The 18,577-nt window shown below is 40.9% G+C and overlaps 1 long non-coding RNA gene across 1 annotated transcript; it reads right to left on the reverse strand.

The window, feature by feature from the left end:
- Nucleotides 1-6,327: 6,327 nt before the first annotated feature.
- Nucleotides 6,328-16,337, reverse strand: LOC114016412 (uncharacterized). Its single transcript, XR_003560848.2, has 5 exons — nucleotides 15,608-16,337; nucleotides 14,726-14,902; nucleotides 12,731-12,855; nucleotides 10,221-10,411; nucleotides 6,328-7,099 (listed from the first exon to the last, which is right to left on the reverse strand). It is a non-coding gene; the product is annotated as an uncharacterized LOC114016412 (long non-coding RNA).
- Nucleotides 16,338-18,577: the final 2,240 nt, after the last annotated feature.

Consider the following 18,577-nt stretch of genomic DNA (forward strand, 5'->3'; position numbering starts at 1 on the left):
GTCGCCATAGCGGCGTCTGCCTCAGGCCGCCTGCGCCACACAGGCCCCACCGCTGGGCGGTAAACAAAAAGAGGGCTTTGTATACGGAGCGCTCGGGTCCTCGCTCGGGAGGCGGTGTTTGAGGCGGCGGGACCGTGGGTGCTCCTGCGCTGACTGAACAAGTGCCTGTGCTCCGAGCAGCCGTGTATCCCCGGCACCCAGCGAGGCTGAAATGTGGTAAAAAACACCCTCTCGCCGAAAGAAAAAATTAAAAAGCGCAAAAAAAGCAGCGGTGGGTGGTGACCGCTGTCCTTCTGAGGCAACTTTTGCAGAAGGGCCATTCAAGTTCCTGGCAGATTTTGAAATCAGGAAATCTAAGCAATACCTTTAGCAGGCAGAAGAAAAATAGGTTGTGAAAAAGCTAACGAGTCTTCACGCACAGTGAGTTTTAATTTAAAATAAGTTTTTTCAAGTGATTGGATCTTAACGATTAAGTCCTTTAAGCATGAAATATGGACGTGTTTGTATAATCTTTATGGACCTCTCAAACTCTGAATTTGGATACAAGCTGTTAGGTCATATTCTGACCAAATAAAGGTTCCCAACTTAAGGAATATTCCCGAAAGACAAGACCATTGTTTTCACATGCAGCAGACTGGCAAAACCACAGAGACACAGCAAAAAATCTCAGATTAAAAACAAAAAACAAACCCCTGTAACATCATCACCACAAAACAAAAGTGCCACACAAAACCCACAACCAAAAATGAACAGACATAAATAAGGCCTATGGTAATGGTGGGCTTAACTTGTGAGATTTACCATTATTTATTTGCTCACAAATTTGTGAGTTTTTGGGTTTTTTTTAAGTTTCTATCTATGATGTTTGAAGTAAGAGCATCATGTCAAACTTTTCACCTATGTAAATCAGTGCAGGAAAATAGGCCTTCATATGTAAAAAAATGTATTTTACTATTTATTCTGCCTAGTTTGGCCTTGAACTTTTTAATTTTCCCAAGCAATTTTTAAAAAATTTTGCTTCGTATCTCCCCTTTTTTTATACCAAATAGGTAAGGTTGTATTTCCTTATGCATTCATTGTATTTTTCACTACATGATACAGTTAGAGGCATCTAAATGAGGTTAAAAGTTACTCCATCAAACCAGAGTCATGTTTAGGAACAGATTTAAATATATGCAGTTCGAATTAATTTCTATTTTTGTTTGGTTAAGGCAATCAGCTTTTATCTGAAAGACATTTAATAACTTACTATGCAAAACAATGCAACTGAAGCTTCATTTCTGCTTCAGATAATGGATGTTTTTGATTCCAGCTAGGATTTTTGCTGTATTACAGTTGCACAGTTTACAGTTATGAAGAACTGTTTTCAGTAGATGTCTTAATTATGGCAACCAATACTTGAAATGAGCCTGCTTCGTTCTGTTGGCAACAGATGCCTACAATTAATATGCTTAAATATGAAGTTTTTCAGCTATAATCTCATTTAGAGAGTAAATATACCTTCAGAGTAGTGATTTGTTTTGAGGATTGTTTATTGAACCTGGATTAGAAAGCTATTGGGCCATTAAGAACTGTTTATTGAAATTCTGCCAGTGAACCTGTTGATAACTGGTACACACTTGAGAGATTATTTTGCAAGTGTTTATGGCACTAACACAGGTCGACTGTTAAATGGGACAAATGTGAAATCTAGTCAGACCATCACTGTCAATATGATACTACCTGTGCACTGCTGCAAGTTAGATTTTCAGTGTCTGTGTATAGGACTCAGAAGCAGAGAAATTTGCCAACGTATGCATAAAGCATCTCAGTCCCACAACACAGTACTGAGAATTCTCCAGGCTTTCATTTTCTCAATAAATATTAAGCACTACGATATCATATCTAACTGAGAACGCTATGACCGCTGTGTCCCCGTAAGATGTTGATCTGTCAAAATTCATCCCTCAGTTCTTCTTTTGATATCAGTAAGAAGTGTCAGAGGGCTCTGGTGCTGGAACTGGTTCCACCAAGGCTGCCTGTCACCTTTCCTTCTCTGATTCCTGTCTCTGAAATACTCTTCGCATGGAGACAGAAAGAGGGGCAGGATTTGGGAAGAAGCCATTAGAAAAGCACTGGGCAGTGAGTGTTAACTCTGACAAGGCTCAGGAGGATGGTGGAAAACAGCGCTGATAACCAAGAATGGGATTACTTTACTCTCTTCCAGCAAGGGCCAGGAAAAAATACTTCAGATGTAGGTTATGATTCTCAAGTCTCCTCAGGACACACACTTGGCAATAAAAAGTGCTGAAGTGTTAGAGAAAATATAGTTGGCTATGTAGATATTTAATATGAATAATCTGAGTGTAACATCTGAGTGTTGTGAAAGTGGAATTGGAGATTTTCTGCAGGACCGAAGTCTCAAATGGCTGTAATTAATAGCTGGAAAGGCCTCTACAGGCTATGCTTAGTTGCATGGTGTTAATATAATTAGGTAGTCCTGGGAAGTTCAGTTGTACTGACTGGCATTGGGAGAACAGGTTTGCTTTACAGAGGACCTCCCACCAAACTCTGAACCCCTCTGAGACTGGAGCCACTGAGTTTAGTGTCCCAAGATACTAAATTATCTTTAATTTAATAGAAGATATGTTAAAAAATACTGGGATATTAACTCTAGTTAATAGTTAATAACAATTCAGGGGACTCAAATGGTCACCAGTTCTGAACTGTATATCCCAAGACAAAAACTGGTGACCATTCTAGTCCCCTGAATTGTTATTAACCAGATTATTGCTGCCTGTGATATTATGAATTACGGGCATTATTGTGTGTACTGATATTTAAGCTAACACATCTGGAGACTTATAACCGTATACTTGCTCAATGCCATATGAAATCTCAGGTCTCACAGTAGAGCCCTCAGATAAGTCAAGTCTATGGAACTAAATTCAGGTTATATCCAACCTGTCTTCTTTTAATTAATGATCTGTAAACACTTTCTGAAACATTCAATTTCACTACAAATCCTTTGCCCTTTTTTTTTTATTGTTACATAATAATGTTGGCATAGTCAATGTCTACCTTGCATTTTTTCTCTTCCTATTTATCATTTTACACGAGTATGTTTGTGCCTAACAAGTAAAATAAATCCCATCTCAGAAGTATTCTCATTCCAATAGAGTATAAAGACCAAAAAATTAACTAAATTCTCATTGATCAGCCAAATAAAGTTCTTACTGTTTCTGTCCATCTACTTACCTCTTTTAATGCAGTAAGATGCAGATTTTGATTTTTTTAAAAATATAAATGTTTAAAAAAATTCTGATACCAGTATTTATCTTTCACAGAATTAAACCCACTTTAAATTCACAAACTAATATTCAGGAAATGCAACCTTGACACACTGCAGCCAGAAGAGCAGGCCGTGAACTCTCCTAAATTTGTTTAGCTCTGAAATATAACACTTCTGGTCAAAGTTGATCTTTTTCAGTACCACAGCTTGATCTAACAGCCTAGCTGTCTGGGGAACTCCCATGTATCCATACCATAGCTAGCCATCTCTGGGCTTAAGACAAGTATTTTTATTACTTCGGGTTTATTTTACCATTATTTTTTATAGGTGCCGTAAAAAGGTAGCAAAAACGAGTCCTCCTATAAAGTTGCCAACCCAAGAAGGCTGGGAAACGTTATGATAAATGGCTTTAGCAGAGGCTTCAGAGGTGGGTGGGGTAATCTGCTTCTATTTCCTCTCCTGATTAGCCCTTTGCTTCGGTGAAAGAAAACACCCGTAAGACTCATAGTAAGGTGTTGGGTAGTAGTGAGTTTTTTTAGTCTGTTAAAAAAACCCATGTACATATATATACACACACGTGTACTGTATGTATATATTATATATGCATATACTATATAGGCTACTGGGGTGTGTGTGTATATATATACACACTGTATGTTTTCTCTTTCTCCTTTTCTCTAGTATTATATATGATCAAAGCATCCTAGCCCATCTAGTGAGAATACCTTTACTGTTTGCATGAGAAGAAGAAATCTAGCTGGCAGCTCTCTTCACAACGTGCAGCCAAGCAGTTGTCTACTGTAGCCAAGTAGATGGTGGTGAACGTATGCAGTGTCTATTTTAGATCACAAAGCTTAACTTGGGAAAAAAGACAGGCTGAGTTCTGCACATTGACAAAAAAAGCCTCCTCTCTGCTTCTCAAACTGCCATTGAAAAACTAAGGACCATCGACTTTTTAAAGCTGTTGTGAAGATTAAAGAATGAGAGAGTGATCAGGCACTTTGGGGATTGTTTTGATTAGTATATGTACTTTTATTCATATTTTCTCCCTCAAAGAATGGTTCTTAAAAAAAGGAGCTGAGGATTTGGGATTAACCTCTGAATTTCATTGAACTAAATCAATAGAGGTTTTGTTTGTACGGATCTCAGTAAGGCAGGAATTCCACCCTTGATGACCAAAGAAGTAGTTTCTCATTATATATTACTTTATGATACATCAAATTGGAACTTAAAACACCCTATAAAGGAATAGCCTGCTAACAAACAGTACAGCTCTGGGTAAATTAAGTTGAGCACTTGCATTCTGGGAATTTTTTCAAAAGTTTATCTTTAGAAACAGCTTTAAAAAAAATGTCCGAGCCTATCAACCGTGCTAGGCTCAGCAATAAGGAGAGGGATACAGATACATGCAAACTGACTTAAGTACTCTAAACAGGAGAAGGAGAAAGAAACACACTGAAACTTTGATCTCCAGAATAGTGCAATCAGCTTCCTTTCTGTATTGTATGTGAATTTATAAATAAGACTCATTATTGACTAAGGGAAGTTGATGCAATTCTCCAAGCAATGGGTCTTGAGATAAGAGTTTTGGCTACTGTATCTTCTGCTGGGCCGCTTACCTTTCCATTTTTGGCAGCACAACTGTTAAATTACTCCAGCAGTAAGCCCTTGAAACAGTTGATTTTCTGAAGGCTTAAGGAAAACACAGGTTGCAATATTTCCAAGTATTTGTAAGACATATCAGAGGTATGTGCATTAAAGAATTGTAAACATTTAAGCAGAAAGTGGTTTTAATTCTAGAGGAATATAGAGACTTTATTACTTTAAAATACAAAGGAAAGCCACTCGCCTCCTAGGTGCCCCCTGACTCACAAGCAGTTTCACAGAAGGCTTCTGGCGTATGAGCCAGTGTCCTCTAGTCTTCAGAAAGAAGTTACAGAGCAAGAGTGACTTCAGCTGACACTAGCCACCTGGGATCTCTGCAGCATTGCAGATGCTGTACATACCTTCCCCTGGTTCCTGTGTGACAACCTGCCCTGGACAAAGGGAGAAACTTGGCCTCAGTATCCAGGTATAGCATGTTAACATTACACCCCTGAATCATGAAGGCACTCTGGTATCTGGGGGAAAAAAACCCAAACAAAACCTGTGGCAAATGCAAAACAGACAGAACCCAAAGGCTTTGAAGTGACAACCCAAACAAATAACACGTGTCAAATGTGCGTATACATATATACATGTATATAATATATACATATATATGTATATAATATATACATATATGTATATGTATAAAGAGTGAACAAAAATGTGAGCTCTACAGCCTTATTTTTATAACCAATTCATGATTTTTATGCCTGTGGCTGGCAGTATGCACAGCTCCCTGCAGTAGCTGAAACTAGTGTCTAAGAGGCTTTGCAATACAAGCTGAAGAGGGCCATACACTGCTGGTCCAGAGTGAACAAGCAGCAGAGCTGCTCGCTGCTGCTCAGCCCAGCAGGGATCAGCAGCGGGGCTGCAGGCTGGGCCAGGCCAGCTGCACACAAGTCCCTGCATCAAGGTAGAATATCGTACCCATGGCCAGTTTGAAAAACTGTATTAAAAGTTCACTGTAATGGTCTTAATTGAGTTTTTAAAAGGGAAAGCACTGTATTTCTAGGGGGAATATTTAAGGAATGTAATTCAGGTAAATTTTGACAAATATTTGTAACATATTTCTAATGCTGGGATATATAGAATAGATGATAAGTTTCTTACCAGAGCAGACATAAAAAAAATTTATTTTATTTAACATGGCGCTCATATTCAGTCTCTTATATGTGGTGCTCCTGCTAGCTTCACACCTTTTGTCGTCTTATTTCGGGGTGGGGGGTGGGGGCGTGGGGAAAGTACTAAAGCATGCAGGCCCAAACCAGAAATGATGAATGAATAAATCACCTTGATGCATCTCACAAAAGATGAGCTCACAGACTTTGGCTTTAGGAGCTGGTATTGCTGCATATCTACTGTCAATTAAATTGACTTCTTTGATTAAACCTGTTCAACTAGTCCTGTTTAATTTTTTTAAAAAAATACAGTCATTTAAATGTTAATTAACTCTTTGAACTTCAACAGCTATATTGCTATTAACAAGTTAAAATATATACATGTACTAAATTTTTCCACTGTGTTTTATGAAGGTCGAGGGTTTAAACAGATCCTGGCAAGAAACAAACAAAAAATGGAAGATTCATTCAGATGTGGCATTCTTTCTTGAGAAAAGATTTCTAAAAACCAACTAGCATATATTCATCAATATTCATCGAGTTATGCATTTTCAGAAGTATTAGTAGTATTACAGCACAGCTTCAATGTGTATGTGTGATCCTCCCTAGGTATTGTTCATTGCTCAACTTTTCAAATTCTTGTTACAAACAATACCAACATAAAGTTAGTTTCATTAGAAGTAATTTCAGTAAATTAATCAGAACCCTTCAGGGCAGAATTTGCATTATTCATTTCCATGAATCTCTCTTACTTTCCTTCCCTACATTTTAAAAATCTGTCTGTACTCTGGCCATCACTTTATATGTGGATCATTTATAATATGACAACAAATTCATCTCCAGGTTCTTGGTTAAGCAGTTAGCAGCTAACAGCTGGAACACAAAAGGTGAAAGACTTAACATGAAAAATTTCAGTGAGCCAGTACCTGCAGACAGATAAGTGGCAAAGACAGTTGCATATTTCCAAGTCTTCTCTTTGTCTCTCTCCCCCATTTGTCTCCATTTCTCCCATTCGCCAGGCAGGATGAGCTGAGTCCAAACCAGGAGTTATGGGAATCAGAGGCTAATGGCAGACATGTCATTTAATTAAAGCAGGAAGGATAATTAGGATGATTTCTAGCCTAAACTATACTGAAAACTGAATTCATAATTAATTCTGGCCTTAGGCAGATTGCCAGTTTTCTGACACTTCATCTATGCTACATTTTAAATGCAGAATCATTGCTGGTGTTATTGGAATAGTCATCTGTTCCCTCCATGGGTACCTCGCTAATTTTCAAGGTTCAGATAGAAATCACGGGCATTCCCAAGCAATAAATGGGTCAGTGTTCCGAAACAAGTGACTCAGATATTTTAAAAAGAAAGTAGTTTTTCTGTTATGACTAATTCCCACGCAATGTTTATTTGTTCAGCACACAAAAGGAAACTACACTTTGTTCTCATAGAAAGCTAGCGCTGCTGCAAGACATCAGTACGTTAATGTTTCATAGTTCCGGTAGGGCAATTCAGGCAGCTCACAAATATTTTTCCCAGCCTGTGCAGAGCTGACCAGTCCCAGAGGGCTTTGACGAGGTTTTTAAGGCCAGAATTATACTGCTGTGCACACAACACATCTGGCATTTTTGTGGGCAGTAGATGGCAGGATTCTGGTTTAAGATTCCTTGTTGCTGAATACAGTGTTGAATAATATATATATATATATATATATATATATATATATATATATATTCAGGTACCTGATACTAAACTGCATGAAATTGCTTCCCTCCTGCCAGATACAAGAGTCTCACTGCTGGAGCAAGCAGTTGTTTCGCTGGCCAAAAATGCACCTTACTAAAAACCTGACCTGAAAGCACCCTCTCTGTCCACAAAACCAAAGATGTTTCATGTTCCCATGTGCTTTACATTTATGCCAACAGGCAACATGACTCTATTTACTTTTAAAGCATGCTTTCCCTTCAAAATTACTCCATTACTGACCTGGTCTGGATGGATCCCTCCTGCTATGACATCCAGAGCCACAGTGGTGCCCAAACCCACGTACTAGAAGACCCACAGACCTCAGCAGTGTGTAAAACTGAGCAGTGCTTGTTTTCCCTTTTTCTCACTTCATTTCTCTAAGATGAAGCTGTTGTTGTGTGGCTCAGAGGTTATTCCTGTGAAGTGTTAGCATTACTCATCTTAAACACACACATACTCCTGATGAAAGCACATGGCACGTGGCAGGAGGACCTTGCAGTGCGAAGGCGACTGGGGAACCAAGACTGAAAACCACACCGCAATCTAAAAAATAACCAATTTGCTTTCTTACTTCTCTGTTCCTTTCCTCTCTGCTATATATAAAAACATTACTCGGAGCACATTTCCCCTGTTGCGACCTTTGCCGGCATTGCGCTGGCCTTTTGGTGAAGCTGTGGTGGTGCCAGGCAGCTGGCTGTAAAGCAATTTCCTGTACTAGCCGAGTTCAGGCTCTGTGGAGGTGCAGCAACTGCCCCGTGTTTGCCTGCCGCTTCAGCACTGAGACACTGCGTGAGCTTTCACCCGAGAGAGGGAGAAAAAAAAAACAAACCCCAGATGGAGTCATGGAGCAGCTACTGATGGCCAAAAAAGCTGGGGCTGCTTTTGCAGGCTGAAGCAGACAGGCTGTAGGCAAGGCTAAACAGAAATCAGGAGGTCAGCACTGCATCCTCAAGCCTTGCTTCAAAGCTGAGGTTTTAAAACATTTTCAAGTTTAAAGAGGAGATATTTTTTTTTGTCTATGCAAACAGAAAAGCATAAAACCAGCATCAGCTGATGTGAAAACATCTTTTTCAGTAGTTCCAGTGGCTCACAGAGGCTTCGAGTAGGGTGGGATGGGAAAAAACTTTCCTACTCAAGGTATCCGGAAACGTCTTAAATGTTCAGGCCACTAAAGCCTGTTTATAGACAGCTACTGAACCAGCCTCGCTCGCAGTTCCACCTGCCCCCTGCAGCCCTCAATCTAAGAAAGTCTAATTGATAAACGCACAGAATCTGGGGAGGCTTCTTATATTGCTTCAAAAGGAAACCTCAGGGAAAGGCCTTTCTCTAAATGCTTTCTTACCTACATGTTTACATTTTGATGAAGAAACTGTATAGGTCACCCAAACCGTAAACCTTGCCAATGGTGCTGCTGCTCTAGCGTTCCCTTGAAGCTGGGTTTTGCTTTCAAGTTCAAGATGAGATGATTTTCTCTTCCTGCACACAGCTGCCAACTGCTTCTTGAGCCTGCTCAAGGGCAGCACATTTCCTTCGCTGGGAGAGGGGAATTTCCGCTTTTCAAAGCACCAAGACCCTCCCCACACCCCAGTCTATCCCCTAGTTATTGTTATGCAGCCTCTCAGGAGACAAAAAAAATGTTAACTGCTAACTTGTTTGGCCTCTTTGCATTTATTCAGTTGCTTTGTTCATTAACTGTAGGTGTTTAGACCTTCCGGGAGGAAGAGTTAACATCAGCTCTTAACTGCAAAAGTGAGCCTGGCTTGGGTTTTCTTCCCTCTTCACTCCCCAGTTCTCAATAAATCAGCACCAGTGATTTCCACTGACTTTCCTTTGCAAAATGAGAGCCCTGCTAGTCTCTACAGACTTATGCCTACTTATCCTATTTCTTTTACCTTATATTTTATTAGCACAGTAGAGGTGGCACATGTGCTGAGCTGTTCCATTTTGGCTTTGCAGTACTGCTTTTCGTGTGCCTGCAAATAAACGGTTTCACACCTCCCAAAGGGCCAGGGAGGAACTGAGTCGTACACTAGAGAGAAGTCTTCTTCAACTTGATAGTTAACAAATGATGCTAAACAAATCGGAGATTACAGGCTTATAAACATGTAAGAAACTGTTTATAAATACATAAGAAATTTTTAAGTGCAAACATATATGGACTATATATTGCACTAACCCATAATATATAATCAATATAGAATTAATAACCATGTAATTATGCACAATTTTATAATTTATAATTACAGCATTTGTAATCTAAAATCCCGTTTATAATATATGCATAATAGAAACACTTCAGAAATTTTATAATAAAACTTCTACTTGGTAAAGCCAGCAATGAGCTTTCTCTGCAATTCTGGAAAGTACTTTTTGCTTGAAATCTACACAACACCGTTAAAATCTTAGTTTATAGTTTCAGCACATTCAACGTGTAAAAATTTTACCTATAAACAAGCATTTCCAGAAGCAACGTGTGTGGGCCTTATTGTTTTTCTCCTCAGACAGGAAAAGTATTGTACTGCAGGCATCCTCAGCAGCTGCTGTGGCAAGGCCGATTCTGAGATACGGTCTTCAGCAGTCCTTTCTCCTAAGCTGCTGCAATTTAACCCATCTGAGAATGTGCCACAGTGCAGGTCTAAAATAACACACAAAAAGGAAGGGAAAAAGAAAGAAGGAAGAAAGAAAAGCACTTCAAGCTTTTAGTTTTTAAGCAGTTTTCCTCGTTTTGTTGCTCGTCTGCAAATTTCTTCCCACGTCTCTTTATCCCATAACAAAGTAGACAAACTTGCCTAACATCCACATTAGTGGCAGAGGAGTGGAGCTGAGCTTTGATGTTGTGCTTGGATCGGTGTAGCTTCATGTGGGGAGGAAAACAAACCCCGGGGTTTTTTTGCTTCACGCTCGGGGTGTAAGTGCTTGGCTCGGGGTGTAAGTGCTTGGCGGCGTGGCACAGCAGGGGACATCAGGAGGGAAGAAGCAGCACTGTGCCACCCCCAGAGCAGCATTACTGCAGCCACACCGCAAACATACAGACTAGTTTCCACACTGAAGTATTGAGGGGCTTGGATTCGGGACCATCTGTTTAGGGCCTGGAGGCTCCACACGTTAACAAGAGATTTGTTTTTCCTCAATGCAGCCTGTTACTTCTCAGTTAAAATACCTTTTAGAAATGTTCTCAAAGAAACCACTGACACTAAGATCACGGTGAGCTGCCTCTGATCTTCACCTTATGGTCTCAGGTTTACTGCAGGATTGTATGGGGGGTGGGGTGGTGGGAAATGGGACAAGGCAGAGAGGAGAAACTCTACAGTGAATTATACATCTTTTGTACAAAATGCGGCTAGGTTATTCACAGCTGTAGTACCCTTACAGTCTAGTTAGTCTATACCATCTAATCTATGATGTATTTGCTGTCTGGTATATATGATATAGAACAAAATAGGGGTAAAAACAACAAATACAGAGATCATTATGGAAGATTCTTTTTTCAGTAATGAGAATAAGACCGTCATCTAAACTGATGGAAGGTGGTGTCCTTCCTGTTGTGCTGGCAAGAAACACAGGAGCATTAACTGTATCTGATAGGACACCAAGGCTTTGGGCTACTCCATGCCTCACTGGTGTTACTATAATTTCACATTCCTGTGGAGTACATATCTCAAATGCTATAGTTTATGTGTGATTATTACTGAGGTAGATACCAACAGCCCCCTCACCTATCTACTTTAAGTGCTTACACTGAAGTCCCGCCATGCTGACTGGCTCCCTGTGGACGTTAGCTACTCCAGGCCAGGAGCTTATTTTAGGGATGAACAGCCAACACAGTGTTCACAGCATAAAAAAAAGGCTTAGAGAAGTTATCCTGGTTTCTTCCCTTTCCTTCATTCAAAGCTACTCCTCTCAGCTGTCCCTTTACACCCTTCTGTACTTAAGCCCTCTGACAAGTGATGGGCGATGCAAAGCACTAGCATGCGTGGCAGTCCAGTCTGCATGAGTGCAGTGTTGTGCTCCTTCCCAAAAGAACATCCTGTAGTGGACAATGACAACTAAGTCACCTCCACAGTTTTCAGCCCAACCAAACTGGAGGACTCTGCAGAAGCACATTGTTACGGGGCTTTTGGTAGACCAAGGGGAGTGATTTGCAAGCCCGAACTGATGGCTCTGAGCTGAGGACTCACTGGGCATGGGGGAGGATGTTAGGATCCAGCTGAGCAGGCGTCTTCCCACTGCTGCAGCCAACTCTTCCTCTCCTGTGCTTTCTGAGGCCCCTTTGAAAATATCTTTCAGGGAGGCAGAAGAAAGAAAAACATTTATGCCACAGTTTACTTGTCCTGGTATCTTGACAACCCCAGGAATTGTTCTGACTTAAAAAAAAAAAAAAGGCTTTGATTCACGAGCTTGATAAATTATTTTTATCTAGTGCTTACACAAAGTTTCCTGTAAATTTTGCCTATTGAAATTGCAGCAGCAAATTCAGTCTGTTACAGGTTCAGTGGCCATTCCAACTCTCCCTCCAAAAAGCTTTCATTACTAATCCTTGCAGGAAAATGTCTATCACTGGATAAACCCACACAATTCAGTGACTGCAGAATTTACATTTTATCTGAACCAGAGTGAGATGACTGCACAATATGCTTTCTGAACCCTGCATCTACCATACTCTCAATACGTGTATTTCTTTCTTCTCTGCTTTGAGGAAGCCATCTGAATGCCATCTCAAGCCACCCTTGAGACAGACACACACACAGGGGGATAATACTTGGTAAACCTATTTTTCCACATTCTAGCTGAAAATTAGGGTTTATTTGTATTGCACATCTAACAAGCTGATAACTACAGTCCTGGCATGAGTTAAAAAAGGTTGCCCTGTGCCAGTGTTACAGATATATTATTATCTAAAGGGTACTTCTCAGTGTTAAAACAGCCACAGAGTTTGCTTTTTTAAAAGATGTACCTGGGGACAAGAGATGGGCTCCAAGGGGGTTTGTCTCCAACCCCAATGTCCGCAGTAGCCTTCAGGGCACATGAAGCAGCAGGTTGGCCGAGGGGTGTGCTCCCTCTGTTCTTGGATTCACTCCCCTCAAAAAAAAAAACAAAAAACCCAACAAAAAAACCAAACAGCTGAAACAGCATTTCACGTGTGTATGCATGAAGCCAACCTGTAAACCTCAGAGCCGTGGGAAGGAAAGTTTTTGCACCATTAACAGTCCTCTATGTCAAAATACCACACAGCACTGAGAGAGTTCAAGGTAAATCATGTTTTTATCCACAAAAGTCCTGAGCAGCACTCCTCCACAGCAACCTCACATACAAAACCAGAGAGGAAAATGCACTCAGAGCGCAAGGGACCATTTCCCTGTGGTAAATGCATGTTAGAGCATGCACTGTGAACGCGAGGTTTCTGGTTTGAGGCGCTGCAATTAGACCTCAGGAAAGCAAAGCAATCAGTGTAGGCTCTGAACTCTTACACTAGATGTGTATTAAAAACATTGCAATTAGCATGCCAATTATCTGTAATAAAAATGGCCTGTAAAGCCTCTATCCCTGACTTTTCCTAGGGGGGAGGGGAAAAAAATACAGTACTCTCCAGCAACTTGCTAGACTTTGCTTATATCTCACTGTATTCAACTTTTTTTCCCCAGTTTTCAATGGAAGTACAAGCCACTGCTTCAAGATACAGAGTTCTGAACAAAAGGCTCACATTTCTTCATTCTCCTTTGTGTTTTTCTTGCAGTCGCTGGCAGATCACCCAAGGTTCATTGGCTGAGAAGGCAACACTACGTTACAAAGCAGCTTGATGTGGCGGCCGCCAAGGTGTAGCCCAGGATACCCTCCCCACAGTGGCTCCCAGTGCATCCCTGAGCTCAATTTCAAAGCCAGGAGCCTGCGGGTGCCCCCATCTAATGAAAACAGGGTGAGAGACAGTGAGGTGAGTAGTACAGAGAGAGCATGAGTGTGTGTGTGTGTGTGTGTGCGCCTGCGTACACAGGTGTGTTTGGTGGCCAGGAGCTGTGCTGTCTTCCCCAGCATGCAGCTGTGACCTTGTCCTGGCCTCCTTTAGATGGCATTCTTGGGCTTATGCCCCACTTACCCAAGTAAACCCAGGCCTGATTTACTTGATGTTGGTTTTAAAGAGTCTGTGCAAAATAAAAATCTTGAGACTGAGGCAGTTCCCATACCTGCTGTCTCTCCCTCCCCACCCTTGTTCGTGGGAAATAACTTAATCTCTTGATCTGATGCTTCTTTTGTGGTCTCTTCCTTCCCCATTTTGTGACCTGTACCTGATGCTGCCTCCAAGAGCAAAGACTGCACTTGCTGTGCCACAGCACTGGTATGTTATTAACCATATTACACTTCTGCAATGTGAGTTTAATAAACTGAAATGCAAAAATATTTCTCTACCATTTAACAAGACTGATTTCAAGCTGCAGTAATAAGAGATCTTGATTTTTATCTGTGAGTTCAGCATTATGAAAGTTGCTATTTGCACATAGGCTAATTCACATACGAAGACACTGAGCAGCACGGAAAAGATTGATTTTGTGCTTACTAGATTCACTGTCAGCTTCCAGATAAGGCAGAAAGCTGGGAAAGCTGCTTTGCCTGGTAAATCAGAGGTACTAATTGGATACGCTCTTTCATCAGGAAAGAGCATCCAGTTCTGAGCATTGCACTGTGAACAAGCAGATAAGTTTTAATCTGGAGAGAATTCATAAAACCACCAACCTTGGGGACCCCAAGGGAGCAGATCTCATCAGAAGCTGCAAGTGACGCACAAGTCAAAAGCTACCGTATAAATGTTGTATAAAATACAAATTTTCTGAAAGTCCAGGAGACTCCAAGGGCACTAACAGAGTGAGTTGTTGTGAACTCAATGGAGAAACCCCAGCCACCATTAATGCCCCTAACAAAGTGATCCTGAGGTTGCTCTGACCTACATTGCTCTTACCAGCCGTGCTGCAGCTTCAATCACTGTCCGCAGAAGTGAGCGCACAGTCCTCGCCTCTTGCAGCAGCAACAGCCGACGCAGCATCATTAGCAGGTCTGGCAGCCCACAGAGAAGTAATTACGTGCATTATGAAGTAGTGACAGCGATGACAGGCTCAGAAGGCAGTCCCATAATCAACTGAACGTATAGATAAGAACAATAATGGATACGGTAACTCTGAGGAAGATAACAAGCGGGTTTTTGAAATATGCTTCAAGGAATAGAAAGATCAACTCAGATAGGAGGGAATCAAAATGGCATTTCTTTTAATTCCAGTTCAACCTCAGCTATAATCTATACAGTCAGGGTTAGGCCCAATTCAGACTACCAACAGACACCCTCCCCCCCCCGCCCCAGCACAGTGCCTCATGTATGGAATGGAGCTATATCACTTCAGACCTCAATTTCACTAGAAATATTTTAAAATATGAAATTATATAAAGTTCTGAACATGTTCAAAAGTGAGATTTTCTGTAGACCATTTTTGTGTTGCTAGTGCTGTGATTGAATCTTAGACCCAAGGGGCAGAATGATGATTTAAAACTTGATTATTGAAACGTATACTTTATAGGAGATTTTTAAAGTATTGACAGTCTTCAGAAAATGGAAAGTTTTAACATACTGGAAGTTATATATAAAAAAACTAGTAGCATCGCTTTAACGTTACACCTGTGGCCTCATCAACTGCACTTGGTAGCAAGTTGTGCATGTTCTGATTTCAGGGTGAGATGCAGCATTTTATGCTAAATTCTGAAGCCCATCAGCTTTCATCATATTCCATTTACAGTGGATACTCCTAGACAAACATGCAGAAAACAAGCATCGGCTGTTTGCAGTACTTACCTTATAAAAAAGGAACAGACAATAATGGCATCCCTATAGACTTTCTGTGTGGAGAAACACCTACAGTCCTCTGTAGATTTATGGTCATTTACTGCTTGCTTTCCTCCCCTCCCTCAAAATAAGCAGCATGCACTTTGATGCCATGTATTTAAATTCTTACAATTCCAACAACGAGGGCAGGATCTTCCCAGCAACAGGGCTTTTTTCCCGTCCAAAGTATTATGCAATTTAAAAAATAAAATTAAATTAAACTTAAAAAAATCTCTGGTTCGAGTTCAGTCAGTTGGATAAAATTCAGATCGTTCCCTATCACAGCATGTGTGGAACCTGGGCAGGACACTGGACGTAACAAACGCACCGCTAACCTGCGCATGGGCACCAGCTATACACCCAGGACTCCCACACTGTTTCTGCACCTGGGCTGCTCGCCTGTGCGAAGTCAGACCGTCTTCCACAGGACCCAGATTAAAAAGGACTTCACTACTGAAAGCAGAAGAGATGTTGAATATGGAAACTGCGATTCAGGTTCAGTAAGAGTTCATGTAAAGCACCAGTTTAGTTTTCCAGGTGGAGCCAGACACAATGCGGAGTCAAGCCCTTTTCGGAAAGAAACGATTTAGCTGGGGTTTGTGAGGCTGTGCCAAGCAGATGCCCATGCTTGGGACGCGGTGCAAAGGTTTGCAGCGGCGTTTCCAACTTCATTCAGCTCTTGCTCGCTCCCAAGACAAGCTGGTAGCATCTGAAAGGTGGGGAGGAAACGGCCAGGGCTTTTATTTGGGTTTTGGGTGGGTTGGTGGTTTTTTTTTTTGGGTTTTTTTTTTTTGACGCTCTAGCAGATGAAAGCCTTTGGCAGAGTACATAGCTTGCTGTCCCAGCAGCATGGTTTCTGTGCTTCAGATCGTTTCCTGTGTGCTGCCACAGTCAGCCCGTTAATTTCTCCGTGTTTAGTGCTGAAGTGCTTGCCATGCAGCAAGGATTTTTGTCAAAAACAAATGAAGTTTCAGTAAGCTGTCAGGAATCAAATGCCCAGACGGTAGAGCAAGAGTTAGTTTAAAATAAAATATTGGATCATTTAGGTCAACATTAGGCTCCTTTATGTTCTTTGTTCCTCTGTTCCAAAACAGATCCTGGCGTAACGTCCCCAAAGTGTAATATACTATATCAGAGCATCAGTCCTACTGAGTTACCTCAATAAAAAACTCAGACGCTACTTAGGATCAAATTCTGGTCTGTTAAAATAGTCTGAGTTGTGCAGGGTTTATGCTGCTGCAGCTTTGAAACATAACACAGGAAACCGTTTCATTTATGTATCACCAAGACCACGTGCAACAGGTTTCACAAAGCTTTGTCAGCTCTTTGCTGTATAATGTCTTTATCGTTTCCTGCTGTAGAGAATAAATTACATGTACAAATGGCTCTTGCAACTCCACAGATAAAAGGTAAACAGCATTTTTATGACGGCTTTGATTTATTCACCAACGGTATGTTTACTTGCCAAATTATTATGCAGTACAGCAGAAGGCCCATCTAGCTAATTTAGTCTTTCACTAATATAATTATAAAATTTATGTATATATTTGCTATACTGATCTGAAACAGTGAACCTAAAGAGTGTCTGTGCAGGTCTACCATGCCAAGTTAAAATTTTCCCAGTGGATTTTTTTTTTTCCAATTGCTTTATTATACATAATACATTTAATGCCATTTTAGATAAAATATGCAGTGCGCACATTTGGGTCTTCAAAAGACATCAGCATCAGACAGTGCTGCTTTGAATTTTATGATAAAACAGCTACGGACACAACTGCTTCTCGTTTATCACCGACATTGTATATGAAGGAATGTTTAACTGAATGTATCTTTTTACGTTACCTCCAGAAGAGTGAATCCCTTCTATGTTTAAAAAGCAGATGTTGTGTCCTTTCTCATGACATGTGAAATTCAGATAACCCTGTATCTTTTCTGGTGGGAGCCTTTGGGGAGCACAAAGCAGAGTTTTGCTTCTTTAGCTTAAATCACTGAACGTTAGTCTAAAAAGTATCTTCTTTCAGCAGTTAAAATAAGCCAAGTGCCCAGTGGTGAAATACAATTCTCCAAACTTGCATGGTTATTTGACGGGTTTTCACAGCAGCGTTGGTTCAAGAGTGATTTTGCATTACACCCGTTCTCTCTTCTATGCATCCGCATCAATGACTTTAACCTCTGAGAGGCTGCACACATATGGATGAGCGCCAGGGAAACACACATGCAGCTGAAGATGTGCTTGGTGTTCTTCAGATATCTCCTTTTGCTTGCATTGCTCCTTGCTGAGGACATGCTGCTTGCTTTGACAGCGTCCCAGTGAAAAATACTGAAATTACCGGACCTGACTAGGGAAACATGTTCACGTGGTTCAGCTATTTTTCATCTGTGCTAGACCACAAAGACAGGTGACTTCAGCAGGGCTGAGATGTTCTAGGACTGACACTGACTCAGGGAAAACAAATCCTTAAAATAAATAAATAAATAAAAAAAAATCAGTGAGTTTACTCCATGATATTTAAAGCAAAGAATTAAACTTGTAAAGTGAATTACAGAGAAATTCTAGCTGGAACAAACCCAAAGAGTGCCTCATCCAACCTCTGGCTCAAACCGGGGTCAGCTGTAAGGTCAAGCCTACTTACTCAGAGCTTTAAATGTCCTTGATATTGCATTTTAAATAGGTCAGTAAGACATTCTTTAGCGCCTGCACGAGTACCCAGCTAGCCCATCTATTATCACCGAAAACGCTGCAGCTGTAAACCTTGCCAGCAGATGCCACTACAGGAAAGGTGTTATAAAATACATGGACGAGTCAAGATGAAGACTTTTCTTTCCTTGGTATGTCTTGGTACCTACCCAGCAACTTCACAGAATCACTTAAATCAGAAGCTGGTCATTGGAATAAAATCCCCCAAACCCTGCACCACCACCTTTCCTCCCAGAGGACTG

Source organism: Falco cherrug, chromosome 13 (assembly GCF_023634085.1).
Source record: "Falco cherrug isolate bFalChe1 chromosome 13, bFalChe1.pri, whole genome shotgun sequence".
NCBI classification, from domain to species: domain Eukaryota; kingdom Metazoa; phylum Chordata; class Aves; order Falconiformes; family Falconidae; genus Falco; species Falco cherrug.